The sequence below is a fragment of the Anguilla rostrata genome, chromosome 2, assembly GCF_018555375.3.
Source record: "Anguilla rostrata isolate EN2019 chromosome 2, ASM1855537v3, whole genome shotgun sequence".
Taxonomy (NCBI): Eukaryota; Metazoa; Chordata; class Actinopteri; order Anguilliformes; family Anguillidae; genus Anguilla; species Anguilla rostrata.
In genome coordinates, this window is record NC_057934.1 from 552,702 (window position 1) to 572,500 (window position 19,799).

Sequence of the window (19,799 nt, forward strand, 5' to 3'; positions counted from 1 at the left end):
GCAAACACATTTTTAACAGTCACAGGTCTGACACTAATAGATGGGAAAGAGAGATCAGCATCACACGCAGATCCGGTTTCCATAGTTGTCTTTTGACAGTACAATACCTTTTATCTTCTTTCTGTTTGTAGCATGCTTTTCTAAAGGTCATTGGCTTATACCTGCCGGAAGATCAACACACTGTTGGTCCATAAGAACAGCACCATAACACTGGCATAATGTGCGGTGGCCAGCTCTCTCCATATTTGCAAATGCTATATGATCATGTTTAGCAACAGTTACTAAAGCTTCACTTGAAAAGGAAGTGATATATTCTGAAAGGAAAAAGCACAACGTTTACCATGCAGGACATTTGCTGTCCTGACAAAAATGAGTTTGATTTGGAGGAGAGATTTGATCATGTCTTGTTGCTGTCTGTTGATGGATGAGGTCGTTTCTCATAATGTCAGAGACCATACTCTGTCCGTAAAGAAAGCATCCATTTCTTTATTGCAAAATGACCAGGTTACAGACATGAGAGCTCAATCAAGCATTACACAGCCACCACTACCACCACCACAGGCAATATCACTGAAAGTGTTCTGAAATAAAAGCTTTGCTTGTCAAATGTACTGAAGCTATGCGATCAGCTTGGCCAGTGAAAGCACAGTTAACACAGCCAGCTTGGCCAGTGAAAGCACAGTTAACACAGCCAGCTTGGCCAGTGAAAGCACAGTTAACACAGCTGAAATAGTTTCCTGCGTAAACTGTGGAACATGTGATGTGTAGTAGGCCTGGTGTTTATTTTACAGCACGCTGCAAAATTTAAAGATTACTCTGCCACCTTCTCCTCAGAACAGAGCTGGTCAAACATTTTTAAAAAATATTTAAATGAAACCTCAGTAATTTAAGGATAGCATTTTTAATTACTACATGATCATGTCATTAATGAGAAATGACAAGTGTGTCGTAACAGGCTGCTGCCACCCTCGTAGAAAACGACGCCAGGCGTTTGCGTGTTTCAGGGCTGTGGGGCGGCCTGGGTTCGCCGATAAGCAGGAGCTGCTGGAAATCAATGCCGCCTGTCACCTTTTAGCAGGACAAATGGGGCCTATTGTTCAGGCCCAGACTCCCTAACTTAGGCCACCACAGGATGGAACCCTCCACAGGGGGCTTCGACTCGGGGGGCCGTCCTCTGGAACAGAAATGCACCCAAACAGACCGGATAAGTCCGGAAAATTTGAAAAGATTTTAGCAGTTTTTCTTTATGTTCATACAGTCCCACCAGCAATATGGGTGATTCCACTTCTCCATGAAAAAGAGACATTTGCATTTACAACAAGAAATTCACTTCATTATACAAAACCTGAATGTATTGCAGTGTAACATACTACGCACTGTAATTTCAGTTCAAGTACGAGTTATGTGAAACTGTTAGGTGTATAAGAAAACAATTCCTTCTTTTGTGTAATTTGTCACTAAAATTTTAAATAACACATTATAATATATGCATATACATTATATATATACATATATTATATATATCATTTTTTTTTTCCAGAAATGACACTCGAACATGTTTTATATCCCCGAAACTGCTAAATCCAGCAGAGTAATTGCCTAATAGCCACCAAGTAGCTGAGTATCTCTGTGCTGGCCGGACGGCCCGTGCTGTGGAACGGACGGTGTCTCGGCACGGCTGCCTCAGTCATTGTTCCTTGACGTCACCGCGCAGCCAAGCCTGCCGCTGCCGCCGCTGCTGCTCTCAAACATGTCTTTGTTATTCAGAGGCTTCCATCTGAGACCGGTCACCCGCAAAACGCGGAGCACAGGATCACCTCACCGCGGACCGGGGAAACCTCGCGCATTCCAGGATGATGATGATAATAATAATAATAATAATAATAATAATAATAATTGTTATTAATTATCATTGTTATAAATAATAATACTAACAATAACAATGGTTATGATTAATTATTATTCTAAATTCAATAACAATAATAACAATTATTATTATTATTGCTGTTGTCATCTTCATGTTGTCGTCTATTCCTAAAGTAAAATTAATTTAGCAATATTTAAAATTGGAAATGCTACAAATAATAAAATACATGGATACAATTTTTTAAAAATCTTTTTGTATACATGCATGTCATTTTTGAGTGTAAATTACTTTCAGTCACGCACCCATCAGTAATTTTATTATTATACCGTTGTTCGCTGAAATGAACGTGTGATCATCTCCGGATGTAATTAATACAAAGGACCGTCAAGCATTGCACGTTACAGAGGACGGGTATCCTTCACACGCGCCGTGCCTCAATCCCATCCGCCGACACCGTTTTCCAACGGCTCTCCCGCGAGCTCTGGGACGCGTTTTGTCAGCAGCCACCAAGCATGGCCCTTTGGTAATAGAATAGCCGATGTAATTTGACACTTCAACTTGCTGTGCACTCTGCTAGTTGATTCAGTTACTCACCCACTGACGTTGAGCCCGTTCTCAGTGTTTGTGGCGAGAAAAAAATATATTTAAAACAAGATCTGAAAATTAAGAGGATTTCATTGCTCGCTGCTTGGCTTATATCCGTAAGTAGCTAAGTTCCATATTTGTTTCCATATCGGGTTTCACACCTCTCGCCTATGGCTGGGAAGGTTTTGTGTCTACTTGGATGGGATTCTTGCTCAACAATGGAGTAACACTTAAAGAAACATATAAGAGCTCGCTGTTCGCTATGGTTTATTTTTGTGTTGCCCCCCTAAAGAGACAGGTTGTTTCTATTGTTGGATTTTCTAGCTCGGGATGTTGCTAGTTATCGAGCTAGCTACATTTCATCGGTATGCTTTCGCTCGGCACAGCGTATTAACGGCGTTTGATCCGTATTGTGTAGCGATTGCAAGGAGAATAAATCAAGACGCGATCAATCAAGAAGTGTGAGGTGTGCGGTTTGGAGGTGGGTGCGGGTCACTTTTGAATAAATATCCTGTGATTAAAGGGTTCCTCCGGAATACGTTCTCTTCTGTAGTGGCACGGCGTCGCTTTGCATTTTCCCCCGTTCATAAAATAAGGCGTAACTAAATAACCTAGCCAAGCACCTTTGAGTTCACTGTTAACATTGCTTACATTATTACCGTATTAATAGAAAGTCTCGTCATCTGCGTTCTTGTGTTTATAAGTTGCTATTTGTGTAATGTGTATTTTAAAAAATGTATCGCAATAACTTTCATTTAAAAAAAAACCCTGTTCGCCGAGTTTCGTTGACCGCGGCTGAAATGCAGTCTTACGTGGGATTTTACAAATTGTCTCTGTGAATTCCTGGTGTCTGGATAGCAAGCCAGTCGGGACTGAAGGGCCTCTCGTATGGGGCGAGACTGAGGACGAGGTTCCTTTCATTGCTGTACATCTGTCCAGGACGCAAAAGAACAGCCAACTGGAAAAAAATAAACCAGACAGAGCACCCTGCTTTGCTTTCTAACTATTGTCAGAGAGAGGGGGAGAGCGAGCGAGAGAGGGAAAAGGGAGGGAAGAGGTACGGAGCCCAGTCTGGCAGAGGCGCGGACAAGAGAAGGAAAACTACTGGCTTGACACAGCCACCTAATAGGTAAACAAAGATTGGGGAGGGGGCAGTGTTACGAAAAGAAAAAATGTACCTGATGGGTAGTATTTTTTACAGTTTGGATCGTAAAACTTACAGCGAAATCGCACGTCACATCTGAGGGGGAAAACTTAGGCTACTTCACAGTCAATCGGTTTCAGTGAGGCATATTTTGCGTGCCTTATGACCGACATTGAGCCGTTGATCTGATATTCATGTGCAGATGCAATTTTTAATATGCTGTTAAATCGGCTCAATTGCCACTTGATCCAACCACATAAATGCGATTTGTAGGACGTAACAAACATGGAATGCTTTCTGACGCCACTGGTGTTTGGTTAGCTGTGGAATAGCCCTGCTGCAGCAGGCTAATGGGCTGGCTTCCCTTTGCTGAGTTCAGTGTAATTCTGGTGGGCTTTCCTCCTCTCGAAAATGTAGCTAATGAATCAAATTAAACTGAGCAGCAGCAGATTGGTGGGGGTGAAGGCAATCATGTCCGTGCCCGTGCTGCTTGGTCAGTGAATCTGGAGTCTGGACTCCGTGTAGCGCGTTGACAGGAAGGTGGAGGAGCTCGAGAGGATGAATGAGAGGTTGCGAGGAAGACCCTGGGAAGTGCCGCTCTTTGCACTGGATTGTGGGATACGGGGAATGACTAACCGCAGGCAGATAGCGTGCGCTAATGTTTACTGTGTCCGTTTGCAATTGAGCTGGCCTGTGTACGTGTCGAGGAGGTTGTGTTTTGTCGTCAGGTGTGCACTGTCCCTAAGTGATATGTCAAGATCCGTCAGTTTGCTCGGAAGGCGAGGAGTTAAACTGTGTTTGTGTGCGTAAATCCCCTGGATCGTAGTGGAAAGTGGTTACGGGACTCATAAGGAGCGGCTGCCTTTTGGCCATAGCTTTCTAATGGTTTAAGAACACACTGCACGGGAGAGCACTGGGGTGTGTTTACCAGACTTCTGTTGTGGGGGGGTCGGGGGGGGGGGTCATTGTTTTTCTGGACGCGAGTTCGGGCTGGTGAATGAGTGTGAGAGAAAGAGAGAAGTTAATTTTCTTCCCTCCTTGGCTCGGGGGCCCCAGGTTGAGCTTCTGCATTACTGAGGGGCAGAAGCAGTGCGCTGACCTTCTCCTATTCAAGTCGCGGATGTTGAAACACCAGCCGTCAGACAAAAGGCATATTGAAACTGAGCCTGTGCTGTTCGGCACGTGTGTCTGGCCCTGAAGCAGCCCGTTTATGAGCTCTGCTTTCCACCAGCCTCAGAGAGCAAAAGGAGTATTTATAAAACTGTAAATGGGCTTTAAGCTTTTGTTTCTCCCCCAAACAATTTCTGTATGGGTCCCTCTCTCACGCCATGGTCCTGTCCAGCACCATCTGTACTCCACGCATGACTGCTCTCCTGTTTTTGTAAATTAGGCACAACTGGGTACGTTCTGCTGAGGTACCCTGAAAATACACACACTCACACATACACACACACACACTTATATATACTCACACATACATACACACACACATACACACACTCACACATACATACACACACACACACACACATACTTATATAGACACACACATGCACACACAAAAACACACACTACCACACACACATATATCCCACACACAACACTAATACTACACTACACAACACACCATACAAACACATACACACACACATCACATAACACCCGCACACTACTCAACACACAATGCTTCAAGCCCTGAGTGGCATCATGTTTTATTTGAGCATAATTCAGATTAAATTAATTAGATGTTATTAACCACTCACCTTGTGCTGGAAACAGCGCATGATCATAAAAGACTGATGATTTTTTCTGTGCTCGAGTTCATAACGGTGGACTAAAAAGGAGATGGCAATTTTCTGAACAGAAGATGCTCTTTTAATGAGCATTTTCATTTTGTGTGCAGTCATATCAGTTAATGCTAGCTTGCTTACTGAACATTTCATTCAATGGTTATCCAAAAGGTGATGTGGAGTTGCATTCAAAAATTATACCACACAAACTGTATTTGTTATAAGCAGAGCTGCCTGTGGAAGCTAGCGAGTACTGATGATTCTGCTTGCATGTTTGCTTCTGAAATGCACATTACGTGCAGGTGTGGTCTAAAGTGGCTGGGGAAGAGTCTGCTTGGTGCTTCTGCCGTGTCACATCCTCAGTTGGATTAATTCTGCCGTGTCACATCCTCAGTTGGATTACTTCTGCCGTGTCACATCCTCAGTTTGATTGCTTCTGCCTTATTTCCCCTTCAGCATTTCTCAGAGGTGTTGGAGCGCTGCAGAAACTCAGAGTTCTGAGTGGCTCAGGAGTCACTGAATGAGCCAGCGTGTGTCCAATCCAAACTAAAGCCCTGAGTGTGGGGGAGGGGCTCGGAGTGAAGGGGGGGGGGGGGTGAGGGGGGGGTTACATGGCTGTGACACTGTGTTCTGCTCTTTATGTGCTCGAACATTTACTGCTCAACTTCTTCTTTTGAGAGGAGGAACGCTCACTGTTATGATAAGCAAATGCATGCTCAACCTTTCCCTGTCTCACAATGTTTTAAAGGGCAAAACTTGTAGTATTACACACGCCTGTGCAAAGATACCCTGCTTCAGTATTACACACACCTGTGCAAAGATACTCTACTGCAGTATTACACACATGTGCAAAGGTACTCTACTGCAGTATTACGCACACCTGTGCAAAGATACACAAATCAGTGCAAAGATACACCTGTGCAAAGATACCTGTCTGCTGCTTCCAAATGTTGAGGGACTGAAGGACTGTGGAATTCACAGGGATGTTCATATCACAAAAAAACCTGTTTACCATACAGAGAACAAATTGAGATTTAAAAAGCTTTGGGCTGTGATTGAACTCCTGACCCTGTTATAAAATCAGATAGAAAATAACGCCTTTCGCTGAGAAGCTGTGGAAACTGTGCAGCTTGCATTCCTGCCTCAATCCTGAATATTAGTCTGGGGTTGGTCTGCGGAGGAAACGTCTTCTCTCTGAGTCATCAGAGCCACTTCCTGCAGCACCTGGGTCCGGCTGGAAATCCCACAAACCCTTGCGCTGACGGCAGGTTTACCCACGTTCAGGTTTAGCTAACGCTGCAGGAGAAGGCTGTCCACTGTCCCACTGCGCAGGCTGGGCCTTATCCATGAGCGGTCCACTGTCCCACTGCGCAGGCTGGGCCTTATCCATGAGCAGTCCCACTGCGCAGGCCGGGCCTTATCCATGAGCGGTCCCACTGCGCAGTCCGGGCCTTATCCATGAGCGGTCCACTGTCCCACTGCGCAGGCCGGGCCTTATCCATGAGCGGTCCGCTGTCCCACTGCGCAGGCCGGTCCTTATCCATGAGCAGTCTGCTGTCCCACTGCGCAGGCCGGGCCTTATCCATGAGCAGTCCCACTGCGCAGGCCGGGCCTTATCCATGAGCAGTCTGCTGTCCCACTGCGCAGGCCGGGCCTTATCCATGAGCAGTCCCACTGCGCAGGCCGGGCCTTATCCATGAGCAGTCCCACTGCGCAGGCCGGGCCTTATCCATGAGCAGTCTGCTGTCCCACTGCGCAGGCCGGGCCTTATCCATGAGCAGTCTGCTGTCCCGCTGCGCAGGCCGAGCCTTATCCATGAGCGGTAAGCTGGGACCTGTCTAGCTGTCTGTTAGGACTGAGTGAATCCCCCCCCCCCACCCCCCAGACTTGCGTCCTGGTCAGAGGAGGGGGGCCAGTCCACTGAGGCTTCAGTACTACAGCTTCTGACTGCGTTTCTGCGTCTGCCATTACTGGAGGTGTTATTGTAAGGGTGCACCTATTGGGGGGGGGGGGGGGGGCTGGGGACAGAGAGGCAGTTTGTGTATGGGGTGAGGTGAGTGGGGGCAGGGGGCAGTTTGCGCATGGGGGGGTGAGCGGGGGACAGAGGGGCAGTTTATGTATGGGGGGGCTGGGGGACGGAGGGGTAGTTTGTGCATGGGGTGGGGGGGGGTGAGCGGAGGGCTGGGGGGGGCAGTTTGTGTGAGCAGAGCCAGGTCTGCAGTGCTGTTGATGTAGCTCGGGTCTGCTCTACAGTGTAGTGCTTGTTTAGGCTAACAGCAGTAATGAGGTACTCTCTGCCTTTGGAAGACCTGGGCAATACTAGCGTATCAGTAACGGAGAAAACAAGCAACAGCACAGAATAATGCATAATGTTGGAGAATAGGAAAACTTGTGGTTGTGTAAACATTATTTACTTTGTTAAGAGGGAGGAAAGAAAAAAATGCCCCTAGCACAGAACTGTTGTGCCCTGTTGGAGCAACGCTACAATAAAGTTTTCTTCCTGTTTGCAGAATGTATTTGGGTGCCTGTTTGGACTGGACAGGATGTGTACGTTTCGTTCAAATACAGCCTGACACACGTTGACCGTTCTGTGTCTGGATGCATCTCTGATGTATTTGCCTGTTCAGAGCTCTGTTAGCCTCAGCAGGAGCGTTCACCCCAACCCCAGAATGACCAGTTTGACGTTTAAAGTATCGGGTAGTCTACGCAGCCGCGCCAGAGCGGATCCACGGGAGCGCACCAGGACGTGTTTGTGCTGGATTCACACACGCTGCTTTTAAAACCCGCCGTTGGCTTGGACACACCAGCGTGTTGTTTTAGCGCTTGTATTGGGGGGAAAGTCAGCCTAAGCTCACTTAATCTAATGTATCCCTTCGTAATAGAATGTGAATGACGCAACATTATAAACAAGCTTTAGTCTAAGTCTACGCTGAACTGGCTGCTGGGATATTGTTTTCCCGGCCTTGTAGCCGAACGTTTCTGGTGAAAGTGCTGCTGACCCCTGTGGATCGCTAGCTAAGCTCAGCTAATAGGCCTCGCCATTGTTTGATGTTTAGCAGGCAAGTGCCCTCCAGAGATTAACTTTTCATGTACGCAGGTAAAACACTGAGACAATCTATTTCAAACAACAGCACTCCCCTTGTGCTCATACCGTTGCTTAAAAGGGCCAGACAAATATTTGCTTCTGCAGTTTTTTTTTCCTAGATTGGACAAAGTTTGTTGAACTGAAATGAAACATTTAACACCAGCAGCATGAAGTCCTAAAGGTCTTAATTACTGTGAAGGCCCCTCAGTAAGGGTCTGTCCCTTTCTTCTGTCAGGAGTGAGAGAGGGACGGGGTTTCTGTTCTTCTCAGAGAGTGCGGGAGAATTGTGAGACGCAGTGAGAATGGAAAGAAGGTGATGTGCCTTTGCTTTTTTCTTCCCCAGATGTTTGTAATTATGATTCAGGTTTCATCATACAAAAGCATCTGAATGGGTGTGTTTAAGGCTGTCAGGATGAGATTATATCAGTGGTTGCTATGTATCCATTACTCTGTGTTTATAGTTTGACTTGGAAAAAAACATTTCGGCTGTTTTTATGTGGATTCATGCATGTAAGTGTTTCAGGAGAAAAGAGATTTAACAGATAGAGGCATTCGGCTGTTGAGCTGTTGCCTTGTGGTGTACTTGATTCTTACTGTCTGCTTGAGTATTCATGCTTGGGATGCTTTATTCAGTAATTTGAATATCCATTTAGCTTACTTGAGTAATTGTACATTAAAAGGCATTTGTTGAGAATTTCAGTAATGGCCTAATTGTACCCTGCTACTTGTCAGCCTGCAACCGCTGTATGTACTGTATGAGGGGTAATACAGCCGTAGGGGTATGTACTGTATGAGGGGTAATACAGCCGTAGGGGTAAATGGTAAATGGTAAATGGACTGCATTTATATAGCGCTTTTATCCAAAGCGCTTTACAATTGATGCCTCTCATTCGCCAGAGCAGTTAGGAGTTAGGTGTCTTGCTCAAGGACACTTCGACATGCCAAGGGCGGGGTTTGAACCGGCAACCCTCCGACTGCCAGACAATTGGTCTTACCTCCTGAGCTATGTCGCCCCTTCGGGTATGTACAGTATGAGGGGACCTCCTTCAGGGTGAATCCCTCTGAAATTGTTTCTGACTGACTCTGTGTCCTGGCCTTTCACACTACACAGGTGATCTGTCTCAACAGCCCCAGGTACATTAACACCTCCAGTGACCTGGGGCCTGAACTGCGGCTTCCCCTGATCAGCGCTCTTCCCACTGATCAGCGCTCTTCCCCCTGATCAGCGCTCTTCCACCTGATCAGTGCTCTTCCCCCTGATCAGTGCTCTTCCCCCTGATCAGCGCTCTTCCCCCTGATCAGTGCTCTTCCTCCTGATCAGTGCTCTTCCCCCTGATCAGTGCTCTTCCACCTGATCAGGAGAGGATCTGCACTGAGTCTTCCTGCTGTTCCCCGGCCAAAGCCAAACAATGTACTTAATCCGGGTTGGAGCTTTCTAACTATTCTGTTAGCTTCTGCTAACCCTAACCACCAATAACTCCATGTTCCCGATGCGGGAATGGCCAATTTGCTGGTGCTTTTGAATGAAAACCTGCCTTTGTTTTTGGTTATTTTTTGGACGTGAGATTGTATTTTTTGGATCAGTTTTTTGCTGCTTTAGACTGGTGGCTTTTGATGGTTTGTAAACAGTTTTCCTGTGTTGTTTTCCCTCCGGTTTGGTTTCTGAAGTTGACATCAGTTTTGTGGCTCTGGATGTGTTGATGAATGAGGTCTGGCTTATTTGAAAGGAAGGCATCAACCTCCGCTCCCAGGAGTCTGTTTTTTAGACTTTATCATGGTGTAGAAAGCATCAGGTGAAGTGTTTTCATGCCCATAAACGCAGCCTACTGCTGGTTTGGCTCTTGGCTGTACTTGGATGTGCTCGTGTAGCTTATTTTGTGAAAAAGCCCTGGATGTGGGTTTGATTTCCGTTTGTTCTCACTTGGAATGATTTATTGATGATGTTTCCTGGCTAGTTGGGCTTTGACTCTTAAGTCACCAGAGGAAAGGGCTTTGGGAGAATTCAGCCGAACATTGTGTGGAAGCTCAACGTTTATTCATTAAGCACAGAAACACTTCTTACTTCATATTCATATTTAACATTCTTAATGATAGGCTAGTAAACAGGATATTAAAAAGCATGTCAGTCATAGCTGGGATTTCGAGTCTAAATGAAGAACTTGAGTGTCTCCGTGTATCAGTTTCAGGTGGCTGTGCTGGCATCTGAAGCTGAGGCCCATGTTAGTGCTGTATTTACACTGAAGCTGAGGTCCATGTTAGTGCTGCATTTACACTGAAGCTGAGGCCCACATTAGTGCTGCATTCACACTGAAGCTGAGGTCTATGTTAGTGCTGTATTTACACTGAAGCTGAGGTCCATGTTAGTGCTGCATTCACACTGAATCTGAGGCCCACATTAGTGCTGTATTTACACTGAAGCTGAGGTCCACATTAGTGCTGTATTTACACTGAAGCTGAGGCCCATGTTAGTGCTGTATTTACACTGAAGCTGAGGTCCATGTTAGTGCTGCATTTACACTGAAGCTGAGGCCCATTTTAGTGCTGCATTCACACTGAAGCTGAGGTCCATGTTAGTGCTGTATTTACACTGAAGCTGAGGCCCATGTTAGTGCTGTATTTACACTGAAGCTGAGGCCCATGTTAGTGCTGTATTTACACTGAAGCTGAGGTCCATGTTAGTGCTGCATTTACACTGAAGCTGAGGCCCACATTAGTGCTGCATTCACACTGAAGCTGAGGCCCACATTAGTGCTGTATTTACACTGAAGCTGAGGCCCACATTAGTGCTGCATTCACACTGAAGCTGAGGTCTATGTTAGTGCTGTATTTACACTGAAGCTGAGGTCCATGTTAGTGCTGCATTCACACTGAATCTGAGGCCCACATTAGTGCTGTATTTACACTGAAGCTGAGGTCCACATTAGTGCTGTATTTACACTGAAGCGTAGGCCCATGTTAGTGCTGCATTTACACTGAAGCTGAGGTCCATGTTAGTGCTGCATTTACACTGAAGCTGAGGCCCATTTTAGTGCTGCATTCACACTGAAGCTGAGGTCCATGTTAGTGCTGTATTTACACTGAAGCTGAGGCCCATGTTAGTGCTGTATTTACACTGAAGCTGAGGCCCTTGTTAGTGCTGTATTTACACTGAAGCTGAGGTCCATGTTAGTGCTGTATTCACACTGAAGCTGAGGTCCATGTTAGTGCTGTATTCACACTGAAGCTGAGGCCCTTGTTAGTGCTGCATTTACACTGAAGCTGAGGCCCATTTTAGTGCTGTATTTACACTGAAGTTGAGGTCCATGTTAGTGCTGTATTCACACTGAAGCTGAGGTCCATGTTAGTGCTGCATTTACACTGAAGCTGAGGTCCATGTTAGTGCTGCATTTACACTGAAGTTGAGGTCCATGTTAGTGCTGCATTTACACTGAAGCTGTGGTCCATGTTAGTGCTGCATTTACACTGAAGCTGAGGTCCATTTTAGTGCTGTATTTACACTGAAGCTGAGGTCCATGTTAGTGCTGCATTTACACTGAAGCTGAGGTCCATGTTAGTGCTGTATTCACACTGAAGCTGAGGTCCATGTTAGTGCTGCATTCACACTGAAGCTCTGGCCCATTTTAGTGCTGTATTTACACTGAAGCTCTGGCCCATTTTAGTGCTGTATTTACACAATGATGCAGCAGGAAGGGTTAGGTTAAGCCTGATGTTGCTGTGTTTGTATACCCTGCTTTGAAATGTGGTTTTTGTGGTTAGAAACACAATAAATCGGCCTTAATAAACTGCTGCTTCCTGCAAGTTCCTGCCTGGTTATGGGAACACAGTCAACCTCTGTTTGTTTTTTTTCTACCATTTTCTTTTTGGATGTACAAGTAGTGAGGCTATCAATTATCATATTTAATTGGCTCCTGGAGCTCCCGCCTCATCAGTGAAGGGTATGGTCCACCAGAGTTCCACCCAAACGTGGCTGAATGGAGAGCATGCCACTGAGGTCCTGTAATTTCACAAAGAGCTGCAAACCATAAACTGTGAAGCCTCACTCTTCCATTGTCCAGGTTCTTTTTTTCCGTATTACGTCATCCTCTTCCAAAAGTAGGTTAATGGCATCTACTGGCAAACTTAACTTTAATGACTCTTGTTTGCAGAAGGAATGTTCTTTGACCGAGTGAGGTCAGATAAATATTAAACAATATTTTATCATTTAACCAAGTTGCTTATGTAAGACCTGCTGTTTTTTTGTTTAAACTTAGCCCAGGATGCAGTTGCTTGTTGAAGTCTAAACTAGCCAAAGCAGAACAGTTTATTATGATAATTTTAAAAAGCACTAGTTTTTAAAGTATTGAAAGGTTAACAGTTACAATAATTAAACCATGCTTATGCTATGTTAAATGGGAAAATAGCTTAAATGTGTGTGTATATGTGTATATATATATATATATATATATATATATAAGCCAAATGACTCCAGCCATTGTTGGAATTTTAGTCCATATATTGCATTACGGCACCAAGAAAATGTAGCCTGTAGCCTGTAGTTTGTGGCCTGTAGCCTGTAGCTGGTAGCCTGTGGCCTGTGGCCTGTAGCCTGTAGGCCTGTAGCCTGTGGCCTGTGGCCTGTAGCCTGTAGCTGGTAGCCTGTGGCCTGTGGCCTGTAGCTGGTAGCCTGTGGCCTGTGGCCTGTAGCTGGTAGCCTGTGGCCTGTGGCCTGTAGCCTGTAGCTGGTGGCCTGTAGCTGGTAGCCTGTGGCCTGTGGCCTGTAGCCTGTAGCTGGTAGCCTGTGGCCTGTGGCTTGTCGCTGGTAGCCTGTGGCCTGTAGCCTGTAGCCTGGACGCTAACAGCACAAAGCTGGCTCTGCATTCCAGCGCTAAGTGAGCGTTAGCCGCGGAGGGAGAGGAGTCCGAGCTTCACTGGGCTGGATGAGGACTCACTCAAGGTGGTCTATTCTGGGAGAAATGTTTCTTTCTGTGGAGACTGACAGTGTCTAGAGGCTGGGGTGGGGATAAGGGGGGTGGGGGTGGAGAACGGATTTAATATAAACCAACTACAGGTGCGCTAAGCTGGCCCCGGCGCTAGCTCACAGCAGTCTGTGTGCCACTTTAAGTGCTCTTTTCCTTCTGAGGGATTTTTAGCCACCCTCTGTCAGCGACTCATGCATGTTTGATTTGACGTTCTGTGAGAAATATTCTCAGAGGATGCCCCGATGCGGGGTCGCGTCCCTCTCCGTGAGCGCGGGGCTTTGAATCATGCATGACACCCTCCGCACTGCGGGCTTCGGGCCCATAAATTAAACAAAGCTGTGCATTTAGTTGACACTTATGATTTGAGTAGCTTTCGCACGTTTTTTAGTCTGAAAATTGTTGGCTTTCATCATTGTCCATAAAATATGCTCACATCAAACTGGATGTATTTTTTTTAATTTATCCCAGGTTCTGTCCTTCTTTCCTCTCCTCATAAATATGAAGCTCAGAGCTGATGGTGATTTAGCCGCAGTGGTGCGCAAACCCTCGTCCAGCGCAGGACGCACAACGCCGTTTGCGTGCATATCTCAGGAATGTGATTTTATTTTAGAAGAGAATCCGGTGGAAGATCAGAAATGATTTCACGTGCGGGGCGCGTGGGAGAGCGCGGGTTTAGTGTGGGAGAGTGCGGGTTTAGTGTGGGAGAGCGCGGGTTTAGTGCGGGTTTAGTGTGGGAGAGTGCGGGTTTAGTGTGGGAGAGTGCGGGTTTAGTGTGGGAGAGCGCGGGTTTAGTGTGGGAGAGCGCGGGTTTAGTGTGGGAGAGCGCGGGTTTAGTGTGGGAGAGCGCGGGTTTAGTGTGGGAGAGCGCGGGTTTAGTGTGGGAGAGCGCGGGTTTAGTGTGGGAGAGCGCGGGTTTAGTGTGGGAGAGCGCGGGTTTAGTGTGGGAGAGTGCGGGGCGCGTGGGAGAGGCGGGTTTAGGAGGTAAGGGTTAGTGGTGAGAGGAGTAGGTGGAGAGGCGGAGGAATGCGGTCAGTCGCCTCGGGTAGTCATAGTCGTTTGTTCTGCGAGAGGCAGTTAACTGGGGAGCGTTTAGTAATGATAACGGAGAGGTGTAGGACGAACCTGCCCCCACCCCCACAGACATACATTCACCACAACACAATAACGGATACTAAATACCAAATGGTTTAACCCACTCAACCCTGCCCCCCCACACCCCCCACACACAGACACTCACAGGCACACTCTCTCTCTCTCTCTCTCTCTATCTCTCTCACACACACACACACACACACACACACACACGCTCACACATTCTCGCCACACACATGCACACACGCCACTTCATTTGAATTTGGACTGTTCAAGAACAATATTTGCAATACAGGTTTAACAGGGAGGGAGTAGGCAAGTGTGGCAGCAGGGGGAATGCTTCGGTCCTCTTTGTGTGGATATTGCCCCGCCAGTTTCTTTTAAAGGTTTTGGCTAAAGTGAATTGCAGAGAACTCCATTAGAGAACTTCCACAGACGCTCAGATACACTGACCAATCACAGGCCTCTGCCACTCAGATACACTGACCAATCACAGGCCTTTGCCAATGTGATGAGCTAATGGCGGTAATACCAGTGCCACATAGAGTGCAAAAACTGCAGAACAGCATACTGTGCATTTTGTGTGTGTGCGTGTACGTGTGCATGCGGTCATGTGTGTGTGTGTGTGTGTGTGTGTGCGTGTACGTGTGCATGCGGTCGTGTGTGTGTGTGTGTGTGTGGGGGAGTGTGAGTGAGTGCGTATGTGTGCGTTTCTTTGCGTAAAATTTGCACGCGTTTCTGAGGGGACAAAGGGTCGCGACTCAACACCGCTTCCCAGGAGATCCTCACACCCTGCCCGTATGTTGTTATCAGCTGCTTCCCCGCTCTTCCTTTGCAGGGTAAAGATGACGGATTGCTGTTCACACTGTTGTGTGTGTTTTAGATTGATGAGAGAAGCCTGAGGTGAAACTGAACTGAGCTCCTCACACCGTGTTGCAGATTGCTCCTAATCTGCGGATGAGGTGATGAGTCGGTGTTCAGTCTGCAGTTGGCGGGGCGTAAGCCACTGAGCACCCCGATACGCGCTGAGCTTGTCCCGCAGAAATCGTCCGCGGGTTGAGGGGCGCCGCGTGATGTAATCACGGCGTTTGTTAGGCGCAGCTGCGACTCGTTCGCTGAGGTAAACATGAGAACGCGGCGCAGTGCGGAAGTTTCCTCACGCCGGGGGGGAGGGGTCCTGCAGGAGCCAATCAGGACGCGTGTTTGTGAGGTGCAGCTGGCGCGGGGTTGGGCACGTATCCCAGCATGCTCTCCTGGCCCGGCGGGGCCCGTGGCTTTAGCGCACGCTGGCGCTGTATTTGAGCGCGTGTGCGGAACGGAGGGCGTGTGACTCGGTGGTACTGCAGACGCCATCGCTGCTCTCGCGGGGAACCCGATGGCCGACGGCTCGCCGCCCCTGGAAGAGGCTCCCGTGGTGGGACTCGCCTGCTGCAGCCTCAGGAGCCCCCGCACCTCAGAGCCTTTCGGGCGCGGCTCCCCTGCGGTGCGGCGTAAAGCGGTTAAATTTAAGAGCAGAACTGACGGTGCGCTGGAGCCTCGCGGCAGGCCGGCGCAGGGGGGTCCGGGCTCTGTCGCTCTCAGCCGTCCCACGGCAGCGCTGGCTTCTGTAGCTGCGTTCAGGCGGACGGGCGGCGTTGAGCACGCTGAAGATGCTCATTAGCTGCGTGTGCAGCACCGGCCCCATTGTGTGGCCTCCTCCGGAAGGCGGGGTCACGTGAGCGGTAATTATATTTATGTTGGGCTCCTTTCAGTCTGTCGCAGTAAATCTGTTTGACTGGTCACTTTGTAAATCATTACGGAGAATTAAAGCCTTCCTGCTGGCCTTAAGGAACAGAAGAAGAGCGGAGTGATTTTGGGATGTGATAATTCACAATAATAATAATGATAATTCTGTTTGTTTCCAGCGGGCGGTGTTCCGCGTCGCGCGGGTCGTTTTGTGAACGTTCGGTGGGACGGGTAATTTTTGGTGGTTTTTGCTGGAAGCGCCGCTTTAATCCGTCTCTCCTGCGGAGCTTCAAAGCTTTGGGCTTTTTGGGCTTCCTTCCAGGGCTTCTGGAGTTCCGTCTGATGCCGCTGCTCATCGTGCGATTCTGGGGAGATTTGTTTTATTAGACGAAAATCAGAGCTTAAAGATGCGCGTGCCTTAATTCCCCGACTAAAGACCTAGTAAGAGTACACCGCACGTCTCCGAGCTCCGGACGTAAGAGCTGCGGTGTGGTTTTCTCACGTCTCAGGTTGGTCTTCCCTCACAGAAATGTTTTATTGCCTCTTCCCACGATCGTGTCACTTTACAAATGTTTTGCTTCCTTTTTTCTTTGTCATCTGAAATGACTGTCAGAGATTTGATGAATGCTTAATCATCTGTCAGTCGATGTGTTCTTTCCAGCAAAACCGGTTTGAATCAGACTGAGAAATGACAAGGTGTGAAATGGCTTTGAGATTATCTTTGGTTGTTGTCTGATAAACATCACTGAAAGTTGCTCTTTTTGTATTTGAAAACATAAATAAATATTTGAGTTTCTTAAATATAATATATTGTTGTGTTGTCACAAAACATTTAAACCCTTTTAGTAACATTGAACTACCTATTTTTGCCTAAATGTAATTGTTTGGTTAAAAAATAGGTATAAATGTATCTTCCATCTTAATATTGATGTATTTTAAAAAGGGAGTTTGCTGTGGTCAAAAATTCACCCTTTGGGGAAGAAACATTCATCGTGCAGAAAGACTTTCTAATCCTGTGTAATTGAACAATCCGTGGAGAGATGCGTTTAATCACTAGATTTAAGGACGGTTATGCACACTTCATAAGCCTGAAAAGAGGAGTTTACGGCCGCACAGCTACGTGAGACAGATAAAAGTGGCACTTTGAGCTGATATTTATCGGCCAATGAAAGCTTCTGACCTATGGAAGAAAAAAAACACAATTTGACTTTTGGCACTTTTTTCCATCTGCAGTAAATGCCAAGTGGTGGAATTCAAAAGGCACTCTCAAATGAGTAGTGAATGAGAGTGAAATGTGAACACAAGAAAGACTTCTTGATCACCTCATCTTCTGAGTACCCTGAGTGTCCTACTGTGAGTGCTTTTTACCCTGATAAAGACCCCTTACATTTATTGCACATTAAATAAATATCTGCAGTTCTACTGTTCTTGAAAGACTGGCCTAGTATAGCTTAGATTCCAACTTTAATAACAAAAAATAAGAAATAAATGATTGTAGGAAATTTCTGAATGACTTTTAACAAAAATGAATTCTATTTGACAGCGAGTCAGATTGTGTGCTGACATTAGGGAGAGAAACGCTCGTTTTTCCCCAAATACGTCCGTCCAGCCCGCCGGTCCCATTCCCCTGTGGAGACGTGGCGGGTCGTGATTGATTGGTGCCTGTGGGGAATTCGGGCTCGGGTTCAGATGGGGGGGGTCCTGCCGAGCGTTATCACTGGACGTTGGGTGAAGATGAAATGTGAGCGACTCCACGCGTAATAAAATCGATTGGACGGCTTCCTGCGTTTGCTCTGACGCCGATGCCCTGTTCCTGTCGGCGAAGCCTCGGCTGTCCGATCCCAAACTGCGGGGGAAATGCGGAGCGTCCGGGCCGGAATGGGAACTCCGGCGAAGGGAGAGCGGTATTCCCGCTGATTTCGCGCCGTCCTACGCCAGCGCCTCTGTTTGCGTGCGTGCGGCGCCTAATCCCTGTGTCCAGTTTGCTCGGCCCTTTAGTGTCTCCAGCATCCGGGGGCAATAAAGCCGCGCTACAGGCATCCCTGCCCCCCCCCCCCAAGGGCTTTCTGCTCCTCACTGCCGAAGAGCCCGTATGCTACCACTCGCACGAGCGGCTCTGGCCTCATCTGCCGTGTGCCAGGGAACAGCCTCACTCTCAGCTTTAATGGCTGTCCTAATTACCATTATGGATTTTATAACATATCATGGATTTTAAGCGGAAGATATATGAATTATTTTGCCTATTATTTTTGTTGCTGATTTGAATGTTTTGCAATGTAAGTAAGAACGGTCCCTAGAGTGAGAATTTAATGGGTGAAATTTATCAGAGGTGTTGTGTGGTCATGCCGATGTGTGGGGCCGCTCGCTGATTTTTACAGAACTACGGTGGCCTAGAAGGCACAGCAGGTCTCCGTTACCACCGTCAAGCCGTGCTCTGTAGCTACTGCGCGGCTAGCAGGTTAAATTTTCATGAGCGGAAACCTCCACCTTATCCTCTGGAGCCAAAACACGCAACACTTCTGTGTGTGAGGAAATCCTTACTTTAGCAGAATTTATATATCACCCTGTAATTTGGATAAATGTCATTGCACAAATGTTTCTCAGGTTGCTGTGCAGTGCAGTGGTGGTTCTTTGAGTTAGCAGTCATTGTGTGGTACTGAAGGGCACTCCAGGCCTGTGTTATGTTAGCATGGCCGGGTAGCTCCTGTTTGGGGGGCTTCACTATCAATGAACGGCAGCAGACATCAGGCACCAAATTTATGTTTAAAAAAAAAAACCAGTACAGAAAGTTTGACTCATTCCTTATTTGGCATTTCCTCATCTTGCATCATTGCTAGCGTGTTGGCTGTAAAGCGGCACTCTATAATAAACACCCAGCACCCAGGCCTCCAGTTCACCCAGCGCCCGGGCCTCCTGTTGACCCAGCGCCCAAGCCTCCTGTTGACCCAGCGCTCGGGCCTCCTGCTGACCCAGCGCCCGGGCCTCCTGTTGACCCAGCGCCCACGCCTCCTGTTGACCCAGCGCCCGGGCCTCCTGTTGACCCAGCGCCCGCGCCTCCTGTTGACCCAGCGGCAGGAGCTGAAGTCCGCCATTCCCTCTGCGGCAGAGAGGTGGCCTGATCCACCCCTGGACCCCGCGAACCCCGCGAACGCCAGAAGCGCTAATTCCAGTATCGCCCAGGAACTAAAGATGACATGAAGGCTATTTAACTCCAGCACTAAGTGCACTCTTCCACTGAGAGCTGGGGTTGGAGGAAGTTCTGCTGAAGTCTTGTTGGTGCTGGTTTGATTTGGTACGGCATAAAGTGGTTTGCTGATATGCATGGATCTGTCTGTGTGTGTGTGTGTGCTGTGACTCTCTCTTACAGAGAACCAGCGGGGGGGAAACAAGTGTTTCTCTTGAAATGTTGAAAACACATTTCTGGTTTTTTTTTTTTATTGTTTTTTTTTTTTACTTGCTGCAGGTGGTCTTAAGTTTTAATTTGAGGGTTTGGGTTTGATTGAAGATTTTAGTTTAAGATTTTAGCCGTGGGATGTTCTAAAAATATGTTTAC

The 19,799-nt window shown here is 47.3% G+C and overlaps 1 protein-coding gene across 5 annotated transcripts in view; it reads left to right on the forward strand.

Moving 5' to 3' along the window:
- Positions 1-2,409: 2,409 nt before the first annotated feature.
- Positions 2,410-19,799, forward strand: part of zmiz1a (zinc finger, MIZ-type containing 1a) — a 143,741-nt gene continuing 126,351 nt past the window's right edge. For all 5 annotated transcript variants that reach the window (XM_064314448.1, XM_064314483.1, XM_064314457.1 and 2 more), the window contains exon 1: positions 2,410-2,568. The gene's annotated coding sequence lies outside the window, so the exon portion shown is untranslated. The remainder of the gene's footprint in view (positions 2,569-19,799) is intronic.